The following is a 16,580-nucleotide window of genomic DNA, read 5'->3' on the forward strand; positions in this document are numbered from 1 at the left end:
CACATAGTCAGGTACTGGGATCGAACCCCCAACCTCTCGATCAGAAGACGACCCACTACCACCTGAGCCATGGTCGCCCTATCTATCTATCTATCTATCTATCTATCTATCTATCTATCTATCTATCTATCTATCTATCTATCTATCTATCTATCTATCTATCTGTCTACAGTATCTATCTCCAGTATCTATCTTGGGCTGGTATATTTGTCTTTCTCAAGCTTGGGGCCTGGTAGTTTGAGGGTTCTTCAGTATTTTAGCTGTTTTTAGCACTGCACACTTCTGGATTGAGGCTTCAGATGTAGTTCCTGGAATCTGTTGGAGCCTCAAGTGGTCCTACCTCGTGGACTTTGACTTTTTAAATCTGCTCCAGCTATTCTTTGAGCACTTGTTTTTTTCACTTTATCTCTTGTTTTTTGTTTCTGATGTCGCAGTCAGCTGGTATCATCACATCTATGACCACTTCCCGCTCTTGGTGTTTGTCAACCACCACTATGTCCGCTTGTTTAAACAGCAGCTGTTTGGAAGTCTGGAAGCGGAAGTCCCTCAAGGTCTCAGCCCTGTTGTTCTCAACCACCTTTGGTGGTGTGTCCCACTGGGATTTGGGAGCTTACTGTACAAAATGAGTACAGATGTAATGGTTTGGAATTATAAAGCACTTTTTCAAGGAGACTCTAAGGGCATAACAGAAACCATTATTCATTCACACCAGTCACTCACATCAGTCATACCGGTGGTGGTATAGAAGCGTGGCTGCCTCTTCGCGCCTACAGCTCCTCTGACCACCTCCACCAACATTCATGCAGAACTTATACCCATTCATACAAGGCAATGTGGGTAAAGTGCCTTGCCCAAGGACAAAGTGACAATGACTCGGATAGAGCAGGATTTGAACCCCTGACCCTTTGGCTATTGGACAATCCACTCTACCACTGAGCTACGGTCACCCCAGTGTACACTACAGATGTTCTTGTATTGTACACAATCCCAGCCATTTGGTTGTACCTCTCTACTATAGGCAGATGTTGCCTGCATCTTACACCCAGCCACTATGTGCTGAATCATCTCAGAGGCACCTTTACTCAGCCTGACCTTGGTTCTGATCTGCTGTGGTCCAGTTTCCCCTTTAAGCGTTTAGTGCTCAGTGCTTGTTTGTGTGCTGCCATAATTAGTGCCTTATTCAGCTTGGTGTTTTGCCTCAGGACGTTGGACCCTCCATGCATGGAGAGGAGCTTTCTGTTATTGATATTTGTGGCTTCAATCTCCTCTTTTGGCCAATTTATAATCCTATGTGCTCAGACTTTTTTCTGACGGGTACTTGTAGCTGTCCTGTATATCTCTTCGATATACAGTATACAATACACAGCCTTATTCCTACACACACCCTTCAATGCAATGATAAATGGTAAATGGACTTGATTTTATATAGCGCTTTATCACCACACTGAAGCAGTCTCTACATATCAGCTCATTCACCCAATCACTCTCACATTCACACACCAATGGGACAGGACTGCCATGCAAGGCGCTAGTTGACCACAGGGAGCAACTTAGGGTTCAGTGTCTTGCCCAAGGACACTTCGACACATAGTCAGGTACTGGGATCACACTGTGTGTGTGTGTGTGTGTGTGTGTGTGTGTGTGTGTGTGTGTGTGTGCGTGTGTGTGTGTGTGTGTGTGCGTGTGTGTGTGTGTGTTTAACACATTTTTGGAAAATGATCCTCCTCTGCACAGATTGAGCTAGGATGAAATGAGCTAAGATGATTTTGCCAAGACTACTTTAGCTAATATTAGAATTGTATCATATATCCATTTTTGTGTTAATTCATGCTCATTATTGTGTTAGTGCATTGCCTCAGGATGCTGGACTTGTTTAAAAATAATTCTTAAAAACGGGTTCATATACTTATACATTCATGTGATTTTCTAATGAGCTTCAATCTATTGACAAACTTTAAGGCATGTGTAGAAAATAGATTTTGGCTTTCTAAACAAAGCTAAGTTTGATTTTTCTGATGTGAAATTACTTTTTGAGGCAGCAATAGACTAAATAATTTAGCAAAACAGCAGGTTAGTGCTCAGACTGCTCGCTCCTGAAATATCTGGCACAGAGACTGACTGCTAACAGCCACAGTATTACACATACAGGTACCATCAGAGTCAGACAGCCGCGTTCAGAAGGACAAGAGCCTTCAACCTTCACCCACACCTCTATCATTTAAGCACTGCATATTTGTTCACACTATCCGTTAATCCAGCCATTAACTCTATTACAGAAAAGTGAATACACGTGTTTATTAGTATACTGTATGTATAGCTGAAGGAGTGGATGATGAATTTCTGTGATGGAGAAATTTTGGAGGGAATCCAGATCAATACATTTCTCATCATTTGCGAAGTTCCAAAAATTTAAATCTTGGTTCATAATTGACTGATCTTTTTGAAAGTAGACTCAGTTATGTTGGGTTGGTTCCTCAATTATCTCACAATAATTGGACCCCACTTGGTAGGATTAAGGTTAAACCTCTCCTACAACTAGATTTTTTTTGCCTTTTAATGGTTCCGAACTGTCTTCCTGTAAACAGAAGTACAAACACGTGGTAATTTGAGTAGGATCTGCTTGAAAAGTAGGGTTATCAGATGTTGTCCAAAGAACCCATATGATGTTAGATTTTTGAATGCATTGTTGCTTTGAAGAGCTTCTCTCTGTGCTGCTAAGCTGGATGTGGTGCAACACTTTAGGATGCCCTCCACTGAGCATCAATAACAGGACATCAGCAGTTCTGAACGAAGGTCTGTTTACCTCTACATCTTTAGAAGGTGAGTACTGTTCATAACAGCCAACATGAGCTTAGTGCTGATATGGTACAGAAAAGATCTCAACTCTCTGCTTTTTTTGTATCCAGCCTAAAGTGGATTGTAAACTTATGACTAATGAGCTGCTTTGTTCACCTTAATTTAGCATATGTGCCTTTTTGTTCGCCCTCCAAGGAAAAACACTCCGGCCCAGTTCCATTCCGTATTGAAAGTTTTGAAGATGTGGAAATCAAGCAAGCACTTTCCATCAGCTGATGCTGGTGTCCCATTTATTAGCACACCACAAAAAAAACCCCCAAAGTTTTCAGGGTCATCTATTCCATCAGGATCAAGAGCAACTGTTTATGAAACACAAGCAGCTCATCAGAGATGCAGTACACTGTGAGCCTTTCCACAATAATAATGAAAAATCACATTTTTTATCAGACACTTTTAAGAAGAACTTGCTTCCTATTTGATTACAAGCTAGAGGAAACATTATTTTGTGTGTCTTTAGCTTAAACTGCCATTACTTTATTTGTCCATGTAAGGATTAGTGGCTTTACAAATAATAAAAAAGGAAATGGAGGAAAATTCAGTTGTGTGGATTTAATGTGAAAATTGAATCAAACAACGTCAGTTTTAAATTATGAGCCTACAAGGCAATGATAATTCATCTATTTATAGTGAGGATGAGTAAATTTCCATTACTTTGATGATCCAAAGGTCGCCACTTTATAAGTGGAGCACACTTCACCCTGCCAACACAGGCAGCTCATACCACAGCCCTGCATGATGATGAATGTGCTCACAGTTGGCTTCCTTTATCTCTCAGTATGATGAAAAGCCACAACGGTCGAGCGATCAGGTACAATCTGAAAGGAGTTTGAAGCCTTCTATGCTTTATGTCTGTCATGACATTCACTGGCATTTTATCACAATATCACAAGAATAATGAGCTTTGCTTGTTGTTGCCTACATCACACATATGCCATACTTTTGATCAATGAACGATGAGATACATGCCATCTGTGCTGTGCAATTCTTTTTCTTTTTAAGTAATCAAAGTAAAAAAACATTCGCTTGGACCTGATACAAAGGGAATCTTTAAGAAGGATGTCTCTCTGATGATCAGTTATTCATGACTAGAAACATATATAACGCAGAAAAGGCTAACTCTACCTTGGAAACTGTAAATACTTGTGCTACTTCTTCCAATATTTCATCTGCAAAAGTGTCATTTTTTACTGCAAACGCAGCATAGCCAGCTTTAAAACAAAGCAGTCTGTCTTCAGCTTGGTTAAACTGATCAATTACTAGACAAAGGGTTTTACTGGATACATTTAACACCTTCACGAATAAAATCACTGTTCTCTCTGAACCTATATTTCAATTTCTACATTCTACAAAAGCTTGTACTTGTGCTTTAATTAATGACATACTGTTCAACAATACAATAGCAAGGCAAACTAATAATAATATTTAATATAAAGTCAAATTAAGTTTGATGGATTTTTTTTTAATTTATTTAGAAAATGTTTTTGGCTGATCTCTTTTTTATTATTAAAATTGAAAATTGTGTATAATCCTATCTTTATCCAAGAGCCTATCCTTATGGTTATGGCTTCTATCTTTGAACTTGGTACTGATGCCTAATAATGCGAATGCATGTGTTCTTTGACTGCCATGATTGTGTAAGTACTGGGTAAAACTGCATGCACATGCTCTAAGTTTGCATTGCTGACTACAAGACAACCAGTAACTGTTACTTGTGACTAGGGATCAACCGATATGGCTTTTTTAGGGCCGATGCCGATAAAAAAAATTTTGCCATCAGCCTTAGCCGATGACCAATACGAAATGCCAATTTTCTTGAGCCGATATTTGGAGCAGATACTACTTTTGCTCGCTCAATTTACATCATAAAAATTACACAAAGATAACAAATGGTACAAGTCGAAATTAAAAAAAAAAGAACATTTATTGAAATTAACAAAGGTGAGATAGAATGACAAGTAAAAAATATTTGACAAATGTTAAAAACAGGTGATGTAGAAGAAGTAAAAATAAAAAAAATATATGTAAACATAGCAAATTCTGAAAATATATATTGACATACACATACATTCATAAATAAAATAACACACACTATTGCACAAAGTAACCAAAATACACTCTATGATCAGATCAAACTTTTGAGTCTTTACCTCACAAAGGGGAGATTCAAAGACATTATTAGTGATTTAGGAAAAGAGAAATGTAAAAGATCACCAAATAACTTAAAAACTTTAAAATGTCACTAGTTTCTTCATTTTCTTTCTAAAGAACATGGCTATGCTCATTTTGTGTTTCTGTTATACGTCTCCTAACACTTTGACCACATTTGTTCAGGTGTATTTAATATACAAAGAACTCCAAGAAAACTCCTCATTGTAATACATTTCTATTCTACAACTTAAAACTGTGACTTATGCTGGAGTTCCGAGCAGTATGTCAATAGTCTATAAATAATGCTATAACATTTGAAACAAGTAAAAATCGAAAAATCAATGAGGAATCTTTACTTTTAGAGATGTCACTAAAATAAAATGTACTGTAACATGCGTCCACGTTAATGATTTTCCTTCTAACGGAACCTTTTAATTTCTTCACATTTCATCGGACAACAAAGCCTCTGAGACAACAAATTCATTCCCTCACTGTAAAGTCCTTAAAATGCCATAAGTCCACTCTGTGGTGGAGCTCAAGCAGCTCGGCTCAGATTGTCCACCCACGGAGATGTTTTATAACAGCTGAGAGTAAACTGTGGGGTCATCTTCATCTCTTTCTCACACTTATTAGACAGTGTATTAGACAGTGGGTAGTAGGAGAGCTGAGCTCACTGTGTGGTACACACAATGCAGAGGATCCAGAGAGTTAAGATGCTCTCAGGTGAGTGCACAGAGGACTCTACATGAGGTGACGCACAGTTTATATTGCTGATCCACTCTACAGTCGAGATAATGTAAACCTACATTTACGCACTCTGAGTTTGCACTCAACTGAAACATTAGAGGGTTTCATCTCCTTGCTGCACACCAACATAATGAAATACATAAAGACTGTGATATAAGACATGTAATTTTGGTTCGAGGGCGGATCTAACCTCATATGTTTTTTACCCTCCTACACGTCTTCCTTATACAGATCGAGTTGCACAGTATTGCCAAGTAACACTCGTATCTTTTTTAGTCTCTCTCACTGAAAACTATATATGGTAACTGCCTGCATGTGTAGCACTTTAATCAGCGGTACTATGATTAAGCATAGAATACCTGTTCACCTTTAATCAAAAATTACGTTGCACTTTTGTTTTGTCAATTGCCTCTGAAATGAAAATGTAAAGCAAAACAGCAAAGCCATAATATCTTGGAACTCCCAGCAAAAAGGACGGTGGGTGGCACATCAAATAAATGACAGCTCTAATTGTCAGTTTGCTCATGTCTTTGTTGGCTGACTGTCTCTTTCTTTTAGCACAGAATGTCTCTTTTTGTACTGCTGCATAGCTCAGCCCTTCCTTCCTCCAACTACAGTATGTACTGTATATCCACTGCAGGTGCTGTGCACTGCCTGTTCACTTGCCCTCCTTATCTCAAATATTTCCTTCACCTCTCTCTCTCAGAGATGAAGTGATAAAACTAGTAATTAGCTGGTGAGAGGTCTGAGAGGCTCTCCATGCACAGAGGGAAGGAGAGTGTGTGCTTGACAAGGGGCCAAGGATATTAAAGAGGTCCAGAAGGTCTTGTGATGGTCCTCAGAGCTCTCTTAAATGAACTGATGAACAAATAGAGAACAGAGAGAACATCCCTCAATTGCATTTCAGCTAAAACACTGCATACAAACACACACGTGCATTTCTTTAGACTAGAAGGGAAGGCTTTGGGTGGAATGACTTCAGAAAGTTTCAGTTCCTTCTACAGAGTATTCCTCTACAAATGGACAGCCAAGCTGGCCCTGTAATCAGGTTCCCAGTTCAAGCCTCACCTGGGCCATCACTGTGGGGTGTTGAGCAAGTCCTTTAACCCCGAACAGCTCCCCAGGCGCCGCAAAATGGCTGCCGACTGCTCAACAGGGATGGGTTAAATAGCAGAGGACAAATTTCAATATATATGTGTAACAACATATACATATACATGACGAATAAAAGCTTAAAGCCCTGTTTTATTTAATTAAATTAAAACAAGTGTAGTGCAACAACACAAGGCACAGCAGCTGCTTGTTTTCTGCAATAAAGCACACAAGTAAGGAAGAATCAAGCCTAAAAGAGTCTTATAAATGAGGGTCAGCCAATGTGCATCTCGATGTGGTACTCAGAGAAGGAAAATTCAATTTAACATGCACTGCACTACAGCTAGTGGCAAATCTCAGTGCTGAATGAAACAGAGTGGAGACATTTAATGACACAGTCAAATAAAGCATGGCTCCATAGTCAAGAATGGACAAGAAGGTCGCAGTCACTGAGGGAGAGGCAGTAACTATTTCTGAAAAATAACCCACGCTTTACCCAAAATTTGGAAACCAAATTATTAACTTGGGCTTTAAATGAAAGCTCCTGATCTAAAATGAAACCTAATTGTGAATTTTTCCCTGATTTAGGTTTTTTTTCCTTTAAATGTTATAATTGTTCTGTGGTAGAACCTTTGCATGAGAGAAAACCATGAGCTTGGTTTAGTTTGTGTTTAAAACCAACATAAATTTTAATAACATTAAAAACAACTTGTAAAAACTCAAAAGCCTTAGTGACTGAGGTTGAACAGCAATTGTCTTACACGGCTGCATGAAAAAGTTGTTACAGAGATTGTTCATATAAATTAGAAATAAAATGGCTCCCAGCACTGAACCGTTTTAGTAATCTTCTGTAAATAAAAGGTGGTTCAATCCACTTGAACCCAAAATCATAATTCATAACTCAAATAAAGGGTGCAAATTTCCAAATAAGTTGGATACATCTTTCCTTACCTGCTGTGCCTCATGTACTCAAATTGCTGCACAAATTGGTGAGCATTGCAAATGTGGTTTCAAGCATTTTGAGGTTGTAAAGTGTATAAGATGAAGAATGTAGGAGAGCTGAGTGGACAAAGCACAAAATAGAATTTGAAGCTGTTGAATTGGAGGTGAAGCAATGTAGCAGGTGCAATTCTCTCTCTGGTCTTAATTATTATTTTATTAAACAGCTAACAAACATGTCTGTAATGGTAATCTCAATTAAATAGGATGGACTTCATATACATATAATGGCAAGAACATACACCAATTTCAATTTTAAGTAAAAAGAGAGAGATCACCCAAACACCAAAAAATGCTGTTGTTTTTCTTGCAATAGAATTTTTGAACAGGCTGGTAGATTAAGGACTTTAGCTAAGGATGCACATTTTTCCCATCAGCTGTGAATTGAGCCCTGTCTGCCGCCAAGATGTGCAAACCACTGAGCTATGATAAAGTATAAAGTAAAATGCTAGACGACATTGAACCCATCAGAACGTTGCAAGCCTGAGCTTGCAACGTTCTGATGGCATTGTCAAACACATTATTATACAGGGACAGAATGCTGCAGTCTGTGTGCAGTGCAGACAGAGACATATTCAAAAGTCTCGCTGCTGCATCATATTTCTTGTACTCTCAATCACCTGACTCATCAGTAAAAAGCACACTTACTCCTCCAACTCTGCTAATGTATAGACTCACATTTAAACAATTTCAAAAATAGTTGTCCTTAATATTTACTTTCTGTGACTGCTTTAGACAGATGTCTGTTTGGCTTTCCAGAATTGTTTTGCATCCACTTCCCATAATGCATCATCATTTAAAGTGACGCCAAGCCTCCAACGGCACGAACTAACCTCCGGTGAACCAAGGATGCAAAAAATAAAAATAAATAAAAAATTCGACAAGCATGAGGTTAAATATTTTCAACGCTATATGGATTTATGCGATAACACAAAAGAAATGTGGTAACTGCCTTACATTTATTATTGCGATAAATCCAATAAAACACTTTTACACGCCTGTTGTTTATTATTAACCAACATGTGAAAGGATCTCTGTGTTTTAAAAGAAATGTATATATGTTCATATTGAGATTGTGACATGCCATGTGCAAACCAGGAACCAGTTATGAATTATGCTGCTGCTGCGACCAAAACGCACACTTCCAGACTCAATCAGAATAGATGCTTAAGCAGCCATGTATCTGACATGAAAGTGCAGTTTATTGGCCCAAAGCAGAAGCCCTTCCACACTAATTATAACCCTTTTCAAACACAAAGTTTACCATTTTAAAACATCCGATACTGTGACTTCTACTAGCATGAAAATAATTACTGTATTTTCTTACAAAACAAAGGTTTTTGTGCTTTTTCTTCATTTCTTTCTTGCCGATTTGTTGGTTTTCTCATGGTGTGTCACATCTGTCAACATTACATCCGTAATAGTAGTAAATCCAGCCGTGTCCTGAGGCAGGAGTGTCAACCTGCTCGGTAAATCACTAGGATAATATTAATCAGACATGATGAATCGCATGCGCCACACCTGTGATTAGACACCAACAGAGCCCCTCCCTGAATCGCCTCCCTCAATCCTTTCTGCCTGCTAACATATTATGCACACCCACATATTTACAATGAAGGTCTTAAGTCAAAACAATTTGTCTTGGATATTTTCTTTGTCATTGCTGGAAGGAGAGAAAAAGCTTCTCTGTAACAATCTGAAGAAGTGCTTAGGGCAAGACTGTCTCATCCACATATACATGTACATGTACATCTCAGGAGAATAAAATATACAGTCAGACATTACTAGCAGGTTAAACAGTTAGCCTGTGAAGGTCTTTTACACAGATAGTGATCTATGAAGCAATGGACAGTAAAACAATAGACACTACCTTATGATTATAAATAATATTAACAATAGAATAACCTAAAATTAATTTGCAGATATAATGACATTGATAATAATATGTTTTATCTACTAGATTTATCGTTTAAAGTTGAGTTTGTTGTAAGGTATTGGTACTTGTACTTTGTAAAATCACTGACTGTGGTTTATATATATATATAAAACTATAATAATAATAGGGAACACCTATTAACCATTAATTAGTTGCTTATTAGCATAAATATTAACTCTTAATTAGTCATTATTAAGTACTTATTAATGCCTTATTCTGGATGGCCTTAATATACAACCAGTAAGCCATTAACTAAGCGTTTTCCCTCAATAACCTCAGAATTATTACTTATTAGTATTAAGTAAGGAAGTTGTTGTATATGAATTACAATCTTAACATACTAGGGTTATTAGGATTAAGATTAGGGTTAGGGTTAAGGTAAACCCAAACCCTAATCCTAATCCTGATCCTATTCCTAACTCCAACCCTTTTTGGACTGTGAGACTACCATTAAGTTATTAATAAGGCATTAATAAGTACTTAATAATTACTAATTAAGAGCCAATATGTTACTAATGCTAATAAGCAACTAATCAATGGTTAATAGGTGTTCCCTAAATTAAAGTGTTACCAAAAATATTTCCTCCAACTAAAGAAAATGTTATTTACTATAACCAGTGTCTGCTGCTTTATGTGGAGACTCGTTCAATCACAGATATCATCATTACACAGTGACTCATTAATCACCGACCTGATGCTATTGATCGCAGGCTATTCTTTCAAATAAACCTCTTGAATAGTGAATTAATGCTTTGATCCTGTCAAAGTTTCTGTGGCAACGTGGTGGAAAAAAATCTGGTCCAAGTAATGAATAAACAGCACCTGTGATTTTGTTAGATTGATTTATCATAGGCTCCAAACAGGAAATTAAACTACTGAAAGCATGATAATGATTTCATCCTAAACATGTCGGAAACCTATCACAATTGGCCCATTGCTGTAAAAACAATTCACTCAAAATAGTCTTTAAAGTTGGTAATTCATGACACTTCATCCTTTTTCATTTTATACTTGGTTTTCTTTATTTTTTAAAGGTTATATGAAAAACGTATATCTTGGACATTACATTTACCATATGATTAGATATAAGTATGTAATGACATTGGCAGGAAATGTCTTATGGGATGTGGGATCGACCCCTGAAACACAGCTCAGAGCTCCGACACAGCACGTTTTACTTCTCAGAAATCAAGTAACGTTAACTCAGTGAATGGTAAAGTGGTCATAGTTACATGGACTTAGTCATAATAGTAAATTCTAGTTAAACTCCATTTATGCCATGGACGCACTCCTATCTGATAGTGTTGTGGTAGTCGAGACCGGTCAAATTTTAAAGGTCTCGGTCTTGTCTCGGACTCTGAAGCATTTTGACTCGGTCTTGTCTCAGACTCGCGATTTTCTCTCAAGACCGTTCGAGACCAGCACTAACTCCTGCTATTTTAAAACTTTTTTATAATGTGATAATAACACGGAGAAGAACGGGATAAAACAATCTTTTATTCATTCTTTAATCCACCCCGTATAATGACCACAACCTTCCCTAATTCCCAGTAAAACTCCAGAAAACAATCACCAGTAATAGATATTATCTCCCTGGTAAAGACAGTAGCTCTAACAACTGGTAAAATGATAAACTGGTGATATTACAGCCTGTGAATGCAGTACGGGGGACGCATTTACTCCACCTCTGGGTCCTAGTGTCAGCCGGGTGGTGAAGCCTGTTCCGTTTACCGAGGTCCGTGTGTGTTTAATAAGTCCGTGTGTGTCATGTTTATGCATCTGTCCATCCACTCTTTTCATTATATCCATGTTTTTTAAGGCTTTTATTACATAGTGTCAGCTGTTGTCCGGGCCGCCATCATCTTGGATTATGTCGTCACCAGCGCGTCATCGCCACAAGTTGCACAAGCCAAAATGACTCAAATAACTGTAAAAAGGTCTTATATTAGTCTATTTTCTTTTTAAAGTGGTGTTTTTTGTGGCTTTAGACTCCAATTACATTTATGTAGATAATATGTTCCCCACAATATAAACAGGTTCACAATATAATTATTTTTTATAGTTTCTCTTTCCACTGTATCCAGAATAATAAAATTAATTCTCAACAATTATTTGGTTTCACATTTACCTGGGCTGTAGCTCTTTGTTTTTTAGACTGTTGACAACTTGTATGTAGTTTTATTTCAGAAAGTTTCACTTTTACAGTTACAGCTGGAAACCTTTGTTAATTGAATATCCTAGTTACATTACAGCAACCAAATTAAACTATATCAACTGAGTGAATTAATAAAAATAACCTGTGTAAAGGCTTTTTCAAACTAAAAAATTATCATGTGAAATCTGTGACCTGTTGACCTGCACAACTGAAAAAATCAGAATCGAGAATCATTATTTCTTGGCAGAAATACTTTTAATCACTTGCTGTACATTCAGCTGACATAAAAAAAATATGTAGAATAATTGTGGATTTATCAGTAGCAGTAGTAGTTTTAATATTTTAGTTAATTTTTTGCAGGCACCTTTTTTGTCCGTCAAATGTATTTAAAATAAACTAAAATTAAAGAGAGAATATTATTTTACTATCCTACTAACTAACCTTGTCATAGTTTTATTTATTTATAGATTTTTTTGAATTGTCTCGGGCAAGTCTTGGTCTCGGATAGCGTGGTCTTGAACACAACACTTAAAAGCATACAAAGCATTTCACCAAGTTTGATTTCTTAAGAAATAATTTTTTTATTTATTTATAGTTGAAATGAAAGCAGTCAGAGTAAACACTACTACTACTACTGCTGTCTCATTCTGTGCTGTGGTGATGAACATCTGGAACCGTCTGATTCTCCTCTGAAGTGAATCTGTAATCACACACAAGATGTTTTACAGGCACTAGTACAGTAATTAACACCTATTTTTATATTAAATGTGTGTTCAAACAAGAGGCTTTGCTTACATTGTTTTTGGTTGATTGATAGAAGTCTTTCTTCATCTCCATCTTGTGCTGATGTTTGTGTGCTCCTGTCCTCCATCTTTCTTCTCCTCCATCAGTGGATGCTGGTGGTCAAGTCCAACATTTTACAGGTGTTAGTAAAACGTGACTTCTATTTATACATTAAATATGTGATCAGTGTCTTTATGTGTAAATGAGAGGTTTGACTTACATTGTTTTGGTTAATAGTCTTTCTTTCCTCTGCTGATATCTCCTCCTGGGGCTGATTGTGGGACACTTTTGGATGCTGGTGCTCCCCTATTTTTCTCCTCCTCCTCCTCCATTGGTAGATGATGGTACTCTTCCATCTTCCTTGTTCTCAATCAGTGAATTCTGGTGTTCAAGTCCAACATTTTACAAGCATTATTAGAAAGTCATTTTTTACAATAAACGTGTCCAGTGTCTTTCTGTGTAAACGAGAGGTTTGACTTACATTGTTTTGGTTAATAAAAGTATTTCTTCTCCTCCACTGGTAGATGCTGGCACTCCCGTCCTCCATCTTTCTTCTCCTCCATCAGTGGATGTTGACGTTCCTCTCCAACATTTTACAGGCATTAGTAAAACGTGACGTCTATTTATACATTAAACATGTGATCAGTGTTTTACTTACATTGTTTTGGTTAATAGTCTTTCTTTCCTCTGCTGATATCTCCTCCTGGGGCTGATTGTGGGATACTTTTGGATGCTGGTGCTCCCCTATTTTTCTCTTCCTCCTCCTCCTCCATTGGTAGATGATGGTACTCTTCCATCTTCTCAATCAGTGAATTCTGGTGTTCAAGTCCAACATTTTACAAGCATTATTAGAAAGTCATTTTTTACAATAAACGTGTCCAGTGTCTTTCTGTGTAAACGAGAGGTTTGACTTACATTGTTTTGGTTAATAAAAGTATTTCTTCTCCTCCATTGGTAGATGCTGGCACTCCCGTCCTCCATCTTTCTTCTCCTCCATCAGTGGATGTTGGCGTTCCTCTCCGACATTTTACAGGCATTAGTTAAATGTGACGTCTATTTATATATTAAACATGTGATCAGTGTCTTTCTGTGTAAATGAGAACTTTTACTTACATTGTTTTGGTTAATATTGTTTCTTTCCTCTGCTGGCGTCTCCTCCTGGGGCTGATTGTGGGACACTGTGGTGGACAATTTACAGGTTTTAGTGTAAAGGAACATCTGTTTCTTTTTTTTCTACCAATGGCAGTATTTTTACAATAAAAAAAAGTGTTGAGTGTCTTTCTGTGTAAACGAGACACTTTACTTACATAGTTTTGATTGATAGAAGTCTTCATCCTCTGCTGATGCCTCTTGTGTTTCAAACATGCTGGGAATAAAAACTTAATCTCTAAACTCTTAACAACCTAACTATACCTAAACATACATACCTGTTTACGAGAGTGACGGGAGAATCACGCCCACTGTGGCCCGTCATAAAGAAACCAAAAATTAAATCTACAATCTAAAAAGGCCCAGGTGCCAGACGTTGCCCGGAACATCAGAAGCAAGATGCAAAGGCCAGCTGTGATTAATCACCTAAATTAACTATTTACAAAAGGGTGATATTATAAACACAAGCCTTGGCGTGAATGTAACCAAAGGCTAAACTCATCCAGCCAGATGCAAGGACTAGCTGTGAAAGACACATTTAAACAAGTAACTCATCTAGAAAAACAAGAAACAGAAGACTCTAAGATAAGTCAGAACTGTCACCTCACCAAGGCCTCTTGGTGACAGACTCACACCGACAGTCAGAGCCGAACGATGGAGGTTTCTCAGAACTTACCTGTGGCCCAGCCTGGGTCCAAACCCAGAGGGTCAGCCCACCGAGGGTCGGTCCAGCCTGGATCCAAGCCAGGATCCGAGCCCGGAGGGTCGGACCAGCGAGGGTCTGTCCAGGGTGGAAACAAAACCGGAGGGTCGGTCCGGCCTGCGACTGAACCCTCGGGCTCAGCCCGGCCTGCGACTGAACCCTCGGGCTCGGCCCAACCTGCGACTGAACCCTCGGGTTCGGCCCAACTTGCGACCCGACCCTCGGGCTGACCCATACCTGAAATAAACAACAAAAAAAAATGTTTAACGAACAGTGATATTTAAACATATTTATTTCATTACATTGTAAATGAATGTAAAAGTTTTTAAATCTCTTTTTTAACTGAAACATGTTTGGACCTTCCTTTAGATGTACATTTAAACTGTTATACGGTCTCACATACAGAAACACCAAATATTTTTGTTGTTGTTTGCAGAATGTTAGACAGCAAGACTAAAAGCTAAAAAAAAAATGTACATTAAATTACCTCCAATTCGTAAAATTAGGCAAAGTTTTTGTTTCAGTTAGTGCGTTGACACAACAATTTTTAAGAGGTACAGGGAGGAGGGAGATGTTGAGTAACATTGAGTATATATATATATATATATATACACACACTATTGTTCTATTGTTTTTGTATTTGGTAAATTGTATTATTATTATTATTATTATTATTATTATTCATAATATTATTATTATTATCAACTTATATTTTTCTTTATTTGTTTTTCAAGGGCTTAACGGGCAACTTGGGATGATATTTTGTGATGTACATGCTATGCACTTATATACATATTGTATATATATATTACATTTATGCTGTCTTAGTGCATGAATGAATGAATGAAGATTGTCATTGTGATTCATTAGTTTAGATTAGATGAAGGAGTAGGAGTTTATAAGTTACACTTCTGTATTTGATGTTTTATGTTCAAATGTATGCTCTTTTTTCCCCCATTTTAATTATTTTGTTTGCATATTCAAAAATAAACAATTCAATTCATTTTAATTCCCCTTATAAAGTTTAGTTTATCCTTCCTTCAGGAGGGCAATGATTATAACAATAAAGCAAAATTAACAAATGTATTTGTTTATTTCTTGGAAGATTAAAACATTTATAGCTGTGCAAAAAGATTGCACTATGTAGTGATAAACTTTAACAACATATACAGACAAAACATGAATAAACATTTAATTTGTGCAGTGATGACTGTATCACTCTCATGAACTAAAGTACAAATTTACATTAAATCTACCTCAGTCAGTACAGGACTTAAATAAATCTACTTTTTGTTTTTTATTAAATAAATAATTAGACCTCTGCAAAACAGTTGAAACAGGCCAAACGCTCACTAAAAGTGTCACATCAGAGTAAAATAATTACAAAAGTCAAAGTAACACATGACAATAAGCATTTCTTGATTTCCGTTATGTTAAAACCATTTTCTGTCGGCCTATAATATAAAATATAAACGTCTCAGGCCCTAAACCTGATTTAGACAGACCTATAGATTAAAAATCATAAACTTTTCAGTGCTAAAATGATGAAATAAGGCCTATCAGGTGAGAACAATTAAAACGTGTCTTACCGTTAGCCATGCGCAGGGCCACGGTTCACTTTTCTGGTCTCGTCGCCTTATAAGTCCTTTTGTGAAGTTCTGGTCCTGGTCTGAAGTTCTTCTTCTGGTCGTGTAGAGGTCTTCTGATGACTTTTCTCAGTGTTTTGTAGAGTTTTTCTCTCCTTTCTCAGCTCACAGATGCTCAAATGTGCTCACAGATGCTAACAGCTCTCCCCTCAACGTCTCTCGCTGCTCGCTTAGAACGTTAACGTTCAGCAGGTGAATTTAAATGCCGCATCCCAACTCGTTTCCATGGCGACGACGTCACGCAAATTTACGTAAAAACTTTAAAAAAAAAACTTTTCAAGATACACTGTCTATTTTTGTTTTTATTTGTGAACAATGCGTACATAATGACTATCTTAACGTTTTATATGAACCATAAAAATAAAA

The 16,580-nt window shown here is 37.3% G+C and overlaps 1 long non-coding RNA gene across 2 annotated transcripts; it reads right to left on the minus strand.

Moving 5' to 3' along the window:
• Positions 1-12,939: 12,939 nt before the first annotated feature.
• On the minus strand, positions 12,940-14,516 carry LOC114477433 (uncharacterized). Of its 2 annotated transcripts, none has more exons than XR_003675702.1 (3): positions 13,830-14,516; positions 13,375-13,531; positions 12,940-13,097 (listed from the first exon to the last, which is right to left on the minus strand). It is a non-coding gene; the product is annotated as an uncharacterized LOC114477433 (long non-coding RNA). The 2 variants fall into 2 exon arrangements; XR_003675701.1 differs by lacking the exon at positions 13,830-14,516 and adding an exon at positions 13,632-13,683.
• Between the last annotated feature and the right edge of the window lie 2,064 nt (positions 14,517-16,580).

The sequence above is a fragment of the Gouania willdenowi genome, chromosome 16 (genome assembly GCF_900634775.1).
Source record: "Gouania willdenowi chromosome 16, fGouWil2.1, whole genome shotgun sequence".
Lineage (NCBI taxonomy): Eukaryota > Metazoa > Chordata > Actinopteri > Blenniiformes > Gobiesocidae > Gouania > Gouania willdenowi.